The following is a 15,644-nucleotide window of genomic DNA, read 5'->3' on the forward strand; positions in this document are numbered from 1 at the left end:
ATTAGCTCTGAAAGAACCATTATTCTGAGAAGAATGAATATTGGATTTAAATGAATGAGTTAACAGACACTTCACCTCTACCTACAGCTTAAAGAATAGCCTGTGTTGCTCAGTTTTATAAAGTAGTCCCACACTGGTATAGTACGTCTGTTTTGTGTTTTGAAATTGTTTTGCTCATTGCAAGTGTAAGAAACAGAAATTGCTCACTGTTTACTTACTTTTTACGTCTGTTTCATCGGTTATCTGAAATGTGCAGCAGTTGCACTGATGCAGAGTTTAATATGTTTTGTGTATTAGTTTAGAAAAGTGAATCACTATAATAGATGGCCATGGTTTATGTATTATCTGTCCTTATGAAAAGTTTATGTCAGTGGTAAATGTAGGGACAAACTACTGGCCTGCTGACAAACTTGGCAAAATGATCATTGCCCCCACTTATAGAAAATCATACAGACAGAGCACTCATTCACACTGCATTAAAACATATGCATGGTAACAGAATCAAAAACATTGGGGGAGATGAATGGCTTAGTTAACTCAGAACATGCTCATCACTGCCAGTAATTAAACTACATGAGGGCAAAGTGAGCATGTTTCACTTATTAAATCATTGTTTGTATCTACCTGTCTGACTCAGCCTGTCTGACCCTATGCCTTATGTTGTAAAAACGAATTCATAATTATTTGTAATTAATTAGTTAGTAATTAGCACAGACAAAGCGCCCCAAGCATGCACTTTATGACAAATAGATGCTAGTCAAATTTTTTATGGCAGCAACATCTTTCCAAAAGATATGTGGTAGTTGATCTCACGGTGGTTTTGGTTTAATTATACTTGGTTTTGGACATGAACACAAATGCCACAAAGAGGCATTCTTGTTACACTTCCCTGAAGTCCAGCTAAAGGGTCAATGCATAGCTGGTATGCTGTACTCTGTTTTTTTCTGAGTCTGCACAGGCACAAAAACTGGCATGTGAACTTCTGCATCGATGTTCACATGCACTCTCTGATGATGAATACTCACAGTCATGGAAGCAATAAAACACCTCCAGTGTGTTCACTACTCTGTTAAAGGGTGTGTCGGGCAATTCTTTTCATCGATCTAAGAATAGCATATTCTAATGTAACAGCGAATGTGTTTATTCCATCATCTGAGGCTCATCATCTTATTTATGACCTATCCACGCATGTTTTGGTATTTTAATAGCCTTTTTAATGCATTTTGGCCACTCGTCCACACATAAACTGCATTCTAAGTGACTGAATTTGTACTGTATTTATTCTTATTTTATTTTATTCTAATTTTTGCTTCATAACTTTTGCACTGTCCACTTCCTGCTGTGACAAAACAAATTTCCCACGTGTGGGACTAATAAAGGTTATCTTATCTTATCTGAAAATGGAAAAAAAAAACCTTCTTCCAGGTGAAGATTTTCACAAAGTCCTTGCCCACCATGTCCACATGTAAATTTATATTCTTCTTCTTTTTTTCTTTTTTTTTGATGACTTAAGGTTGATCAGCAATAGGTTATGTTGCCACTTGTTGCTTAGGAATTCTCTTGACATCAAGTGAGATCATTTTTTTAGCAGAAAATCTTTGTTACAAAAAATACCCATGTATATAAGTTTAAAAAAAAACAACAACAAAAATTCAGTCACATTTTGACATGTAAGGGATCACACTGTCAAATACCTTTCAAATTGAACAATGAAATTTTGTAAAAACAACACAAAAAACAAGATAAAGAAAAAAGTAAAGGTATCAACAAAAAGCCTGGTTAGACAAAAAGGTTTTTAACTGAGTCCACAGAGTCAGCTAAACGTAATTACAGTGGGAGACTGTTCCAAAGTCATGGAGCCACAGACTGAAACGCTCTGTCCCGCTTCTGTCTCGTCTGGGGAACACCAGCAGATTCTGAGCCTGCGATCGAACCCTATGAGCAGCAGTCTTCGATTCAATCTGAAATAATTTACTTTTTACTTTTCATTCTCGTTATATTTTAGTGTTGTCTCTTACATCTGTCTCTTCACCTCGTTCAGAACCCCCACCCATAATGCTTTGCAACACCCCCGCTACCACCCCCGCTACCACCATCCCACCATTTGGCAGCAGGACAAGATCAACAGAGACTTCACTTCTCCCCTCTGCCTCTCTGTAATTCCTTGCCGTCAACGATGCAACAGAACCCCCACACCCACCCACGGGCCCCTCCATTCTGACCGTTTCATCCACTGCCACCCTCAAAGAGAAAGACCACGGATGGAGAAGAGGACGAAAAAAGAGAGTGGAGGATGATGGAAAAGAATGAGTGGAGGATGAAAAAAGGGAAGGGATGTTGGGAAATGAAAGACAGAAAGAAAAGCGAGAAAAGTGTTTTTAACCTTGTCAGGCGAGACAGACGAGGCCAAGCACAGTCTGCATCCCAGAAATCCGTCTCTCTTTTTTCCCTTTCCCTCAGTTTTTGTTTTTTCTTTGTCCTTCTTTCCTCTTTCTTTCTCAGCCTCCCTCTTTCATTCCCTCAGCTCTGTCATCCAGACGTAAAACACACAAACACATGTGCCTCACATTCCTGCGTGCAGAGCAGATTCACCCAATTTGTTTCCACTGAGTGTGTGTGTGTGTGTGTGTGTGTGTGTGTGTGTGTGTGTGTGTGTGTGTGTGTGTGTGTGTGTGAGTCTCTGCATGCGTGCTTTCGTATGCTTGTGCTTGTGTATGTGCCAAGCCAGTAAATAATAACCAATCCCAGCTGTACTGTGGACCGTTCCTCTCATTCTAGCTGGGGAAACAAAGAGGGAGGGAAAGGAAAAAGGCTCCATCAAATAGCAGAGTAATGAGCTGGAAAAAAGTCAGCTGAGAGTTGAGCAGGAAGAATTAATTATGTTTTAATGCTAGCAGACATTATGAGTCCTGTAGGAGTGCCAGTCAGTATAGGGGTTGGGCCAGATGCCACCTGAGAAAAACAGTCCATTTGTACACATTTCAATAGAGAGTCAAGGTTAGGCTACCTTTAAGGTTTTCCACCGAGAAGAAGCAGCTATAGGTAAATCACTGCAACAGATTCCTTCCAGATTCCACAAAACAATCCATTACTAAGTTGGTTTTCTCACACTGTGGGAAACAAGCAGACTGACATTTTCATCCAGTTTTCTCTCTGGATTTGTGAAAAACAGTTGAATATGACAGGAACCAAATCTGAAACCAAAACAGGGGCGGTTTTTTTGTGCTACCTTAAAAAAGAAAGCGGCTATATCCAAGGAGATTAGACAGGGAAGTAGACAGGACAGCCCACATGAAGAAAGGCAAGGAAGATCTTGAGGAGAGAAATAAATGTTTAGCCACAGGGTCACATCACAGGCCTAGCAGTGTAAGCAGCAATGTCCAGACTTCCCTATCCCTCACTATCACCTCCAGTTCTTCTGGGTGAATACGTTCCAGAGCCTGCCAATTATAATCTCGCCAGCACATCCTGGGACTTCCCCAGTGTTCCCTCCCATTTGGGCATTTCCAAAACTACTTCACCTAGGAGGTGACACCATTTCGTTTGGAGGAGCCTTTGACTAAGTCCAGACAATCTTCTGTCACTAGCAGCTGGGGTCCTTTTCTTTCTGTTACTACTCGCAGTTGTGATACTGTCCTACTTTTCTATGCATCTAAGGCGGAGATACTGACTTTCCTATATGGCAGGGATTAAAAGCTCTTTATTGCTCTCACTGTTTCAAGATTAAAGCAAATCTGTTATACAGATTTACAATGTAATAATTTTAACTCTGCAAGTTGTCCATTAAAAAGTGGAGATTAGTCCTGAAACAATAAAAACAGTCTCTCTCATCCCAACTTTAATGCCACTGATCTGGGTCAGCACCACCCTTGCCTGTTCCTCACCTCTCCACTAATTTCATTAAATTTGGCTTGCTGGTTTTTTTCTTCTGTTGCTGATATGCGAGTACACAAACCAACAAGAGGCAAAACACATCGTCACCAAACGGGACAATTACAAAAGATTATTCCAAAAAGTGTTTTCCATTCCTACATTTTATTATACACTCGTTTCAGGGTCACAGGTGTGCACTCAGGGGGCAAAGCGTGTGACACAACCTGTGACATCTGGCAACTTAAGGAAATTGCAATGAAACGAGACCAAAAACGTCAGTTTGGCAACCAATCAAGAATTTTTTTTTTCCCTACTAACGTAAGCGATTCTTGCTTCTGAAGCCAAGTCTACTGACGACACAATAACAGCAATGTTCTGTTATTCACGATTTTCTGTTTTTTTGTATGAAGAAATATCCATCAGATTAGTGCATAATCATGAAGTAAGCTTTTCAGATGGAATTATTTTCACTCAATGGCAACAGATGATGGAACAATATCATGTAGGAAAAAAGGGCTTTTCCACTCATTTATTTAGTGCAAATAAATCCACACTCACCATCTCTATCTTGTTTTGTTTTTGTTTTTTTTACTTAATTGGAGGATTTGCTCACTTCACTTCATCTTCAGTTATTTTATATGAGAATTCATGCTTGAATCAAATGCAGCAAGCTACCAAGTCCCAGATTTAGAAAAAACATACTGAACTGTAACACACTACACCTAATTGAATGAGATCCACTCTTGCTGTAGTCAAATTACTTTAGCTTACACTCATGTAGACATGTATTTTGCTGCAATTTCTTTTTCTTTTTTTTTGCTCTCATTTTGTTTTTTAAAAGCAAGGAGATTTTTTTCTCCTGGCATGCAACAAGCAGTTCAAATGTGCAATCTGATTGTGGGCGCATGCATTGTGACTGCAAATCCTTCAAATCCTGAAGTTAAATTCCTGGCTTTGTTGGAGACATTTGGAGCATTTTGGTCTTGATCTTGTGAAATCAGTGCCACTTGATTTTCCCTTCAGTGGAATAACTTATTAAAAAAGTTTGGAGTGCTTTTTAAATCCCTTGCCAGACTCCTTATCTTACACAAAGGTTTTCTTCTGAAGGCACTTGCGCTTTCCAAGATGGTGTCACGCAGTTTAATAGCAAAGACCCTGGATATCAGATGGATTCTTTGAATCAAGAAACAAGAAGACCCTAGACATGAACATGACATAATTTTCTTAGGGATTATTAAAGCATTCTGATTCTGAATCTAGATCCTCTGGGTCTATTTTTTAATGCTTTTGAATGTGCAATAAAAGTAGTGGACCACCAAAAGAGTTCCACAGTTTATGATTTGAAAACTACTACAAAATGTTACTCTGTGTCATTAGTTTGAGTATATCACTTTTAAAAAGGGAAACTGTTTTAAAGAGTGTTGAATCTTTGCTTGTCCACATTTGTCAAATTCAGTTCAGATCAAGTCACAACAACAGTGGGCTCAAGACGTTTCATCTAGTGAAGCATAACAGGGAGATAAACAATAGAGAGAAAACCCCAACAATTAAACGATTCTCTATGAGTGAATACTTGGCCACAGTGGGAAGAAAAAACTCCCTTTTAACAGGATGACACCTCCGACCTAACCTGGCTCAGGGAGGGGCAGCCATTAAGCCAACAATCTTTCATGTACGCTTCCTAGCAGACCTAAAGATTTGTTGAGACTGACACCAACGCAAAATTTAACATCATCAAAGTAGCCACAAGAAAAAAATAAACAGTTATCATATTGTTGTCCACATCTAAGGCCACTTGAACACAGAACAAGATCCTACGCCCATCCGCGATGGCACTTGAGCCCCCTTTACAATCATAATTCCCAACCTTGAGGAGACAAGGCTGTTTTCCTCTCTTTCTCTACCTCACAACTCACTCCCTCGCTCTGCCAGAGCTTTTTCACTGAGGCCAGCATTTCGTTTGCCTCTTTCCTCCAAACACAAACCCAAAAGAAAGAAAGAGGGGGGGGGAGCGGAGAAAATGAGAGAGAGAGACGGGGGGGGTGTTGAGTCGGGGTTTTCGGAATTTGGTCTATGTTTGGATTGGAAGCGAAGGCCCCAGCGCTGGGCTCTCAGGAGGATAATGGAAAAGAGGGAGAGAAGAAAGGGAGGTTTATGGATGTGTGTGTACCCTCACAGGTGGTCGGCACATACTGACGGGTCCGGGGGGGGGGGTGCTTTTGTGTGTCAAAATGTATGTGTGTGCATTCACGTGGGGTTGCCGAATTGTGTCCGCCTGTTGGCAAAAGTAACGCCATGTGTGCTCAAAGCATGTGTGGGCATATTGGTGTGCATCTTTGCAGATGTTGGCACAAACGCATGTGCGCTTTAGCTTGTAAGAATCAGAGAAGAGAGACGTAGAGAGGAGGTGAATAAGACATTCCTTAGATGCAGAGGAGTGGGGGGGGATGCAGGGAGCCAGTGGTTAGTTAGTGGTTTGAAACTAAGAGGAGAAAAATGAACGTCGCGTCCAGGGCTAGGCCTGAAAATGCTACCGCAAACCAACCAACAAGCCAAGTGGGAGAGGAAAGGAGACCGGAGCAGAGAAGAGAAGGGGGAAAAAACTAAGGATATGAAGAGAACCAGTGAGGCCTCCTCTTCCTCCTCTTCCCATATGAGGCCTGCTAACTCCTGCCTGTGCCGCAGGGGAGAAAGAAGGGGAGTGGTGCTTTTATAGCTGGACTGAACCGACTGAACCCATCATGTACAAACAGCAGGGAAAGTATGGAGACAACAGAGGCCTGAGGCCAGCAACCACACAGGGGGCTTCAGATGGTTTCAGGTTGAGGACCACAGGAGGGCTAGAGGTCCAAGGAAGAGAGGGATGGAGGAGTAAGAGAGAATCCCTCCAAATATCCCTCGAGTCCCTTTTCAGTGATACATCAACAGTTTTGGTTGTTCTTTCTTTTACCTGTTGCTTCTTTTATTCACCTTTGTCCTTCTTTTCTTTCTTTGACTACTTTTCCATCTCTTTTCCTTGTTTTCTTTCTCATTTCCTCCCCCCTCGTCTTCATTCTTTGGTTATTCCTGCTGCATGTCTGCTCCATTTTCTGGATTTCATTCCTGTTTGCCTTTATTTTTGTTCCCTTCATTTTGTAACATTTTTTTCGTCTTTCTTTTTTATCCCGTCTTTCTGGCCCTGGATTGCTTCCTTTCCCAAACTGTTTTTTTTCTTGGCTCATTACTGGACTACTCCACTTATTAAATAACTCATTCAGTCAGTCTCTCTTTTTTTTTTTTTTTGCTAAATTGCTTTCTTCCTTCATTCCTTTTGTCTTTTTTTTTGGCTGCACTTATTTTTTTTATTCCACACTCCCTTTCTTATTTTTTATTATTTTCTTTTCTTCCTAACTGCCTTCCTTTCACATCTGTTCCCATTGTTTTCCGTTCACTTTCCATCGTCTTTGTTTCCCTTGTTTTCCCTGCCATCCTTTCATTCTTGTGTTGATTTCCTCCTTTGTTAGTCCACATCAGATTATTTATTTTTCACTTTATTCACTTCTTCCATTTCATCTTCTGCCATCCTTTTCCTCCCCGTGGCTCTGTTTGCCCTGAAACTTTCATTTTTGCCCATACAGTTTAGTCATTTTGTGTATTTTCTTATAACTGATTAGTGTTGTGAACTGTGATCCTTTGTTTCTTTTTTTTTCACTAACTTTGTTTCTACTTTTTTTGTACTTTCTGGTCTTTCTTCCTCATTTTATCATTCCTTCCTAACTCTTATCTTCCTTTTCTATTTGTTTCTTTCTTTCTCCCTCTTTTAACAATTTACTTAAAACTTGTACACACAATCCTGCAGGTTTCCATATGCATGAGCAGTGTTCCCACCCTGTAGCAGACTGAGTGGGTGGAAGGGGCCTGTAAGACAGATGCACCCAACAACAACAGGAAAGGAGTTTTCTTGGCTCAAAGTCTTTTCTAAAATCCATCCATGTGCGTCTGCCCAACCTTTGGAGAGCAGCATGATGCAACAAGCCTGCAACGCACACAGCACTGCATGACATGAAAACCACAAAATCAGCAAAAACTTTCGCCCCGACCACCATGTAACATCAGTAAGGGATTTTTGTTGGTCTTATGCACCAGTGGCCACTCCCCAAACCCTAAACCAGGATTTCAGGCCCCGGAGAATTGAAGTCTAAGTGCAAGAATGAAGTTGGGAAGTTTTTTCTGATACAAACTTGTGCAGCACAGCACAGAGGAGCCATGCTTGGTGTGAGGAGAGTGGAAGTTTTGTGTGTGCTTTGTGTCCACCTTGCCACACTTATGGGTGTGTAGAGTTGGTGTATATGGGAGTATTTGTGTCCCTAAATATGGCAGCGTTGTGGTTTTAAATTTAAGCATTTCAGTCTAGCACAAGTTGGTAGTTTGTGGACAGAAAAGGTCTTACGGTACGCAATTATATACAAATACAATTGTGGATCACCGCAAAAACGACAATAACGCCACTGTTACAATGCATGAAGCTAAAAAATATGTCCCTTGTCAATGCATTTTCTCAGAGTATAGGCTTTCTGCTAATTTGGTTCAACTGTTTCCAGAGTGAAGACGCTACATTAGGAAATTCCAGCCAATATCAGTGTTCAAAATACCAGTCTGGGCAACAGCAACAGTAATACTTGGTAATCGCGTAAAGAGTCTTTGAGCTCTTAATCAAACAATCTTTCGACATTTAGTCAGACCACATCTGATACAGGCAAGAGAGATACACAGGAGATGAACACAGGCCACTGACACTGGTAAATGCCATCTAATTTTTAGATATGCCAATAAAAAGTCAATAGGGTCAATGCCAATATTTGGCTGACATGTTGTTACAACCCCACTTCATGCCCCACCTTGAAAGCACTTTACCCCACCTTTTCATTTGGGCATGCTCGTATCACACAAACGCAGTGGAAACAGTAAAAACTGGTTACAGGATGATGGCAATAACTGTAACACAGGCCAAATTATGTCGATGGTACTTCGATGTGCAATGCTAGTCCAGTTAACTGTCACTTAGAAAGCAAAAAGAATTGTGGTGAAGAAATCAAATGTAATTGTTTTCATGGGTTTTGTTTTGGGGGGTGGGGGGATGGGGGTGGGGGGGGGGGTTCTTGATTGATATTGATATTGAATTTCTTGAATTGACTGAGAAGTAGTTCTAGTTAAGTTGAGAAATTTTTAGTGATCTGACAGCCAAACAACGTCGATCCTAATTTTGTTGTTGTTTGTTGATAAAAATGTTTGTTCATAAAATGACAATGTGAAACAATTATTGACCACAAACCTTTTCTTGCTCGATATTCCAACAAGGACATCCAGCTGAGTGTAAGGTATATCTCCAGTCTCAGCACAACTTTTCTTTTGGAAACTATTTTTCAACCAGACATCAAGGTAAAAGGGACAGCTGATGCTTTTTCATATGTAGCAGTTCTTTTAAAGCTCATTGAGCCCTGTCATGTAACTTACCAATTTGTTACTAACCAATTCATTTGCACTCTTCAATGCAAACAAGGAAATAATGGTGTTGTTTTCCTAGCTAGGACCACTGTCACTCACATCAATGTTTCATTTGTTTACAATTCAAACTAAAACAACATTTCATCAAGTCCACAAAGTTTTGGTGGCTGGTTATTTCTTTAACTTTTTTTTCTCCAAGCAAAATACATTTCAGAAGAAAATCAGAGGTCCCAGACAAAACCCCTGAGGAGCTCCTGAGATTACCAAGAGTAAGAAGATCATATGTTGCTGTAAAGATTATTGTCATTAATATTAAATTAATCATTTTTAAGAAAAAATCATAAAATGTCATTTCTAAAACTCAAGGTGATATCTTTGAAAAGGTCAGAAAAAACAATATATATCCAGATTAAAGACAAAGAAAAACACAGATGCTAAAAATGTCTAATATTCTTATTGATTAGATCCATTAAAACCCCTAAAGACAACAGATGTCAACCTGTATTAATACTGTAAATGTTTGTTTTTTTAATACTTGAATCATTACATGGCTCGTATATTTAAGTGCTGCGACACTTATGGCCGGCACATATTGTAAACCAATATTAGGGAAACGTCAAGGGATTCTTAGATTTCTAGATACACAGACAAAGATGAGATTTACCTTATTACAGCCTGTGGAGTGAGGCAGATCTTCTCCCTGTAGTTTGCCTGAAGATGCTTCTTCAACGGTCGTACAGTGAGCTCAAAAATTCATCAAAATCAAACGAGTTTGTCCGACGTGTCCTGTATCATCTTCATCAAAGTTATCAGTTTTCACTGGCTGCTTTCAAAATCAAAGAAATCTGCACTGTTGAAAAGCAAATCCTCCCCTCGGGGGATCGTTCGGAAGGTAAAATATCTATTGCTAGTGGTCAGTTTTCACATATGTATTGGAAAACCTTGTCCTGGGAATATTTTTCTTCAAAATGACTATTATGTAAAATGTTTAAAATGAATAGGGATTTAAAAAAAAATATGTGTCACTCAAATATAAGAATGCAGGATACTCTGCGGCGTGAATGTCAAATCTGGCGTAAAATCAGGCTCTCCGAGAGGCGCATCGCTCAGTTGCGACGCTGGTCAACTGAGCTTCCAGCGGGGAGAGGAGGGAAGAAGCTGTCTGGGTGGGAGGGAGAAAGGGAGAGGGGGGCGTGGAGAGACACTGTGACAGCATGAGTGAGAGAGAGAGAGGGAGAGTCTGACATCCGAGGGACCATTCCTTCTCCAGCTGTTGAATATCTGGACGTTTTCATTGCAGCGCTTCTTCATTTTTATTTTGTCATAATTTCCAGATCCATCCATTTCTTTACCGGTTGCCCCATGCTGCTTTAAAAGTAGGGTGTAATAGTGTGCGTGATTTTTAATATTTTTGCAATTACTGGGAATTAAATCGGGAATCAAAAGCGGTAATTATGCTACAAACCTTGAATTTCTAGATGTTGATTTTAAATTAAAGCACACACACACGCAATTGGTTGGCTTTACAGTATTATCCTATACTTTTTAAACACTTTTCAAATTCATAACACAATTCTCTCAAACATTTATTTGTAGCTCAAAACCAGGAAAACCAGGGAAAATAAGGGCAGCAAAGCTGACTGCTTTGGGAACTGCAGGTAAAAAAACATTTTTTGATTAACTTTTATTTCTTATATTGAAATGGCTTTTGTTTGCTAATTTTCACATGAAAATATGATGAATACTTTGACCTTCCTCCCTGAAACTAAAACTGTGCAGGCGGGCTACGTGTGTGCTGAATCTGAGAACTACAAATTGGCTGCGCGTTTTTATCACTCCTCTTTCAGGGACATAAATCTCCTAAAACAGTTATATTGTCGTGACCTGGCTCTTTTTTTGAGGAAGAAGGTCTCCGCAGTCTAATTCATCACTTTATAATGTAAACACTTTAAGGATCAGAGTAAGGGCCGTGGCAAGTCTCCAGGAAAATAATGTAGAGATGAATATACGAGTCTCTCTTTTTTTTTCAGTTCATTCCACCAGCAGGAGTGAAGGTAGGGAGGTAGAGTGGCACATCTACCAGTTGGAAGGTTGGTGGTCTGATCTCAGCTCCTCCCTTGTGCTGAGGAATCCTTCAGCAACAAACTGAACGCTGACTTCCCCTGTCTTATCAGAGTATGTGAATAACAGGTTAAACGCCCTTGGATATGGAAAAAGTGCTGCAAAGTGCCAAAGTCCATTAAATAAAATGTAAATTTATTTAGGATGTCTTTTTGAATGTTTAATCAAGGGCCCCTTGGTGGGGTCAAGGTTGAAACCACCACCAAAGTATAATCAGGCGATCACAGTGCAATCACCGGCTGCTTTTTTCTGAGAACAACAACTATTTACAGCACACTTCAGAGCAAAGCAACCAGCAGAACCGAATGGACATGTCCATCTCTAGAGTTCCTGCATGAAGGCCATCAGTTTCAAATTATTCTATTTGAGTCATAATGCCTACTTCTATCAGTTTGCTGTATATTACTGAGCTAGTCAAGTAGGCAAAATCCAGGGACTACATTTGAATAAACCATCTGTATTGTATCATGTTGGACTTCTATTGATCTTTTATTCTATTCTTAAACACGAAGGTAGCGCAGATGGAACCAGTACCTGTGCCGTTTGTGTTCATTGTCTCCCTCTTGTGGTTATATGCAGACATTTCTCGGTTGCATTGTATAAGTCTACTTAAAAAAAACGTATGATTTATCTTTTTGTGATATAAAGAACTATAATTATTTAACTATGCAAATGTATATATTTTAATGTATGCAAGGCATAAAGTCAAGTCCCTTTTTGAATCAGGAGCATGTAAACCTGTAGTATCCTGTTTTCTACCTGCTGTTCAGGCCACAGTGCTTATGGCAGGAAATGTAAATACTCCATTCTTTAAATTTACCTTGAAAACTATTTTTTGGAACAGTTGGGTAATAATCTTATAATCTTAATAATCTTATCTGTGTAATTATTGGTGTAATGTTTTTAAATGTTGCACCGTAACAATTCATCTATGTTTCATGTAGAGCTGTTGTTTTTAATTGTGTTGTTCTGTTGTTTATGAGCCTTTTCTTGTCTTCCATGTAGTACATGTTTTATGTATGAAAAAAAATTGTTAAAAAGTTTGTCAGAGCCCAGGAAGAGTAGCTACTGCTACTGCAGGAGCTAATGGGGATCTTGGTAAACTAAACTAAACCATTCTCTTTGCTTTTCATACTTATTACAAGGATGATGACAGTCACTTATCAGTTGCACAAACCTGTTATATATTATTATTATTATTATTATTATTATTATTATTATTATTATTATTATTATTATTATTAAATGTCAGTTTTCAAAAATGTCCTTTTTTGATAATAGCTTGGTAAAAAAATAAAGTATTATGACATGAATACTCCAGCGAGTAATAGGGAACAACTTTATTAGGTGACCAACATGTTTCAGTTTGTGGCCTTCATCAGGGTCATTGCAAAATATATATTTAAAAAAAAAAAAAAAAACAGGAAATAGAAGAAATCCAAGTGGACCAATCACACATTCATCATACTTTATTCAAAAAAATAAAGTATGGTCATTTCTGCAATCCAATCATGTACAGTATGGACTAAGAATAAAAGAAATCTGTAAACACCTTAAAAGGTTGTTCTGTCAATCTACAGCAAACCCATTTCATAAATTACACGTCTTTTATAGTTATAGTTATTCATAGATGTGAGGAGATCCTGTGTGAACATTAGCAGGGATGTTTCTGAGACTCAAGCAAATCTATACAAAAAACCTCTCACAGAGATTCAGGAAAACACTATACCCTGCAGGGTCATTTTTTCCTCACACCAGCCTTTTTAGTGTTCAAAAGCTGTGCTGAAGTGTTTATACATCCTATTGACAGCATGATACTTACATAGTAATGACAAACAACATGTAAGCATCTAAAAATATTCTAAAATGTCCATATTTGATATTTCTTACAGCACTTTATATTTTCTTTTTCTCCAAGGCAAAAACCAGCAGCTTAGACAAATTTGATTCGTTTGGTCAGAGAATTGAAGAAGTAGCACAGAAGTGAAGAGATTTGTAGATTTTAAAATACAAAATACAAACTCACTGATGTGATGTTTGTCGTGTTATGTTGTCTCTCTCTGTCTTGTAGTGTGATCACCTCCAGATCTCCATGAAAAAAAATTCTTTGTGATATTTTCAATCCTGATAAATGAATTGCAATAAATTAATCCTGTTTAATCAGATTTACAATTATCAATTTTAGTGAAATATTCACTATTTCTCTTATATTATCATGTAATGATCTTTGTAGAAGAATAAAAAATTATTTTAAAAAAACAAACAAAAAAAACACTAAATGTCGGCTACTTTAAAAGTACGTTTTTTGGAAATAAAACAATAAATAAAATTTACTTTATGGACCAGATGAGGAATCTGTGTATTAGGAAGACAATTATTGTTGTCATATTTAGTTATATGAAACAATAAATCTGTATGATAGTTTCAACCCTGATAAATTCATCATTAGTAATTAATAAAGATAACTGGTTTTGGTGTAACACCTTTGGATTACTTCACACATCAAAAACTAGACATAGTTTAGTTTAATTTGAACAAAAGGATGATTATATATTATTATAATTACTAATACTGTATTATATTATATATTACACTATGATGCGATGGCTTGCAAGACATCAGAGTAGGACCGAAGCAATTCTAGTATGCGAAGTTTTAAACAGGAAGTAGCTGTGGATGTGACATCACTGATCAGCAGTAATAAGTAATAAGGCTAAAATAATACTTCAGTATATTCATTCAAATACATTTGGAGAAATAGAAATTTTAAAAAGTTCAAAATAAAGACACAAATGTTTTAATGTAAAAAATAAGTATGTTAAAGCCAGATAAGCGAACTTGATATTTACTGTGTTCTAGATAAAATTCTAAGAAGACGTATGAACATATTTCACTTCCTTGCAACTCTTTACACGGAAGTGAGATTTGTTATACATTTGCCATCAGTAGCAATATCAGCTACAGATAGTAGTTATGGTTACAAACCAAAAGGATTTTTAGTGTACACTTTAAACACTGTAAACCCCAAAACAGTAGCAGAACTTAAAAAAAAAAAACTTAAGGCAAGCTATTGCCTTAATCTGCATCATCTCAGATCTGCTTTAACAGACTCATCCTCAATGAATGAGTGAGCGTGATCACAAATGAATCCGCTAATTACAAGATGATTTTATGACAAATCACCTCTCCAATTTGTCATCTTCATCATAATCTTCATCAGAAAGGTGTTTACACTACTTGTAAAACAGAAGTTTCTGCAAAATGTCGTGATACGTTAATATGTTTAAGCATGAAAAGATGTTGAAGATTGAGCTGAAAGGCAGAAAGGAGAAAAAGCAAAATATGAAAAAAAAATCTAAACAAAAGGTCGGTTGGCTGTTTTTAAAGCTTGCAATTGATGCAGATGTTTTAAATGCCCCCAATAAATTCACTGCAGTAAAGTTTTTTTTAATGTTTAAAATATTTATTGTTTAATGTTTGAAAAAGATATCAGAATCTAAATCAATCCAGCTGCTGTATCAAACTAAAGACTAATATATTTAATGTTTGGGGTCAAATTGATCCCAAAGATCTCTGCCACATAATTTAGATAAATTGGTACATTTTTTTTAAGTAGCAGGTACTTAATATGCAAAATAGATGAAGATGATCAAAAATAATAAGCTGAATGAACTGAAATGGAACAAAATGTTAGATGAACTTACGCTATTTCTTAATATTACATTACTTCATTTATTTAAGTAGTTTGAGCATTTGCATTTACAGTGTATTAAACTAGACCAGCTAATAATAAAAGTCTTGAGTCATGTATTCTGTTTCCAACCCAGACATTCTTGTCATATGTTAAAGTGTTCTATAGGCAGTTATATACAACAGTTCTCCAGGCTTTCTGAAGGTCTGTCAAAGTTTTTCTTTGGCCACTGGCTGCTTTTTCACTCATTTTCATTCCAGTCCTTAAACCTGACCATTTTCATAAGAGTGTTGTTGTTTCTTTTATTATTATTTCTGAAGCTACCTAATACGGACCTATGACTTATTCCTGTCACTTATAGCATATAAAGAAACTCTACAAGTAGAGCACAACAGTAAGTAGCAGACCTACAAAGCTCTGTACACGAGGTAACCAGCAGAGACCTACAACAAGCGCGTATCTACATCTGTAAAAC

At 37.9% G+C, this 15,644-nt stretch overlaps 1 protein-coding gene across 2 annotated transcripts in view; it reads right to left on the minus strand.

Annotated features, from left to right (window-relative positions):
• Positions 1-10,468, minus strand: part of LOC134628976 (zinc finger protein GLIS2-like) — a 32,876-nt gene extending 22,408 nt beyond the window's left edge. For both annotated transcript variants that reach the window (XM_063475844.1, XM_063475843.1), the window contains exon 1: positions 10,022-10,468. The gene's annotated coding sequence lies outside the window, so the exon portion shown is untranslated. The remainder of the gene's footprint in view (positions 1-10,021) is intronic.
• Between the last annotated feature and the right edge of the window lie 5,176 nt (positions 10,469-15,644).

Source organism: Pelmatolapia mariae, linkage group LG6 (genome assembly GCF_036321145.2).
Source record: "Pelmatolapia mariae isolate MD_Pm_ZW linkage group LG6, Pm_UMD_F_2, whole genome shotgun sequence".
Lineage (NCBI taxonomy): Eukaryota > Metazoa > Chordata > Actinopteri > Cichliformes > Cichlidae > Pelmatolapia > Pelmatolapia mariae.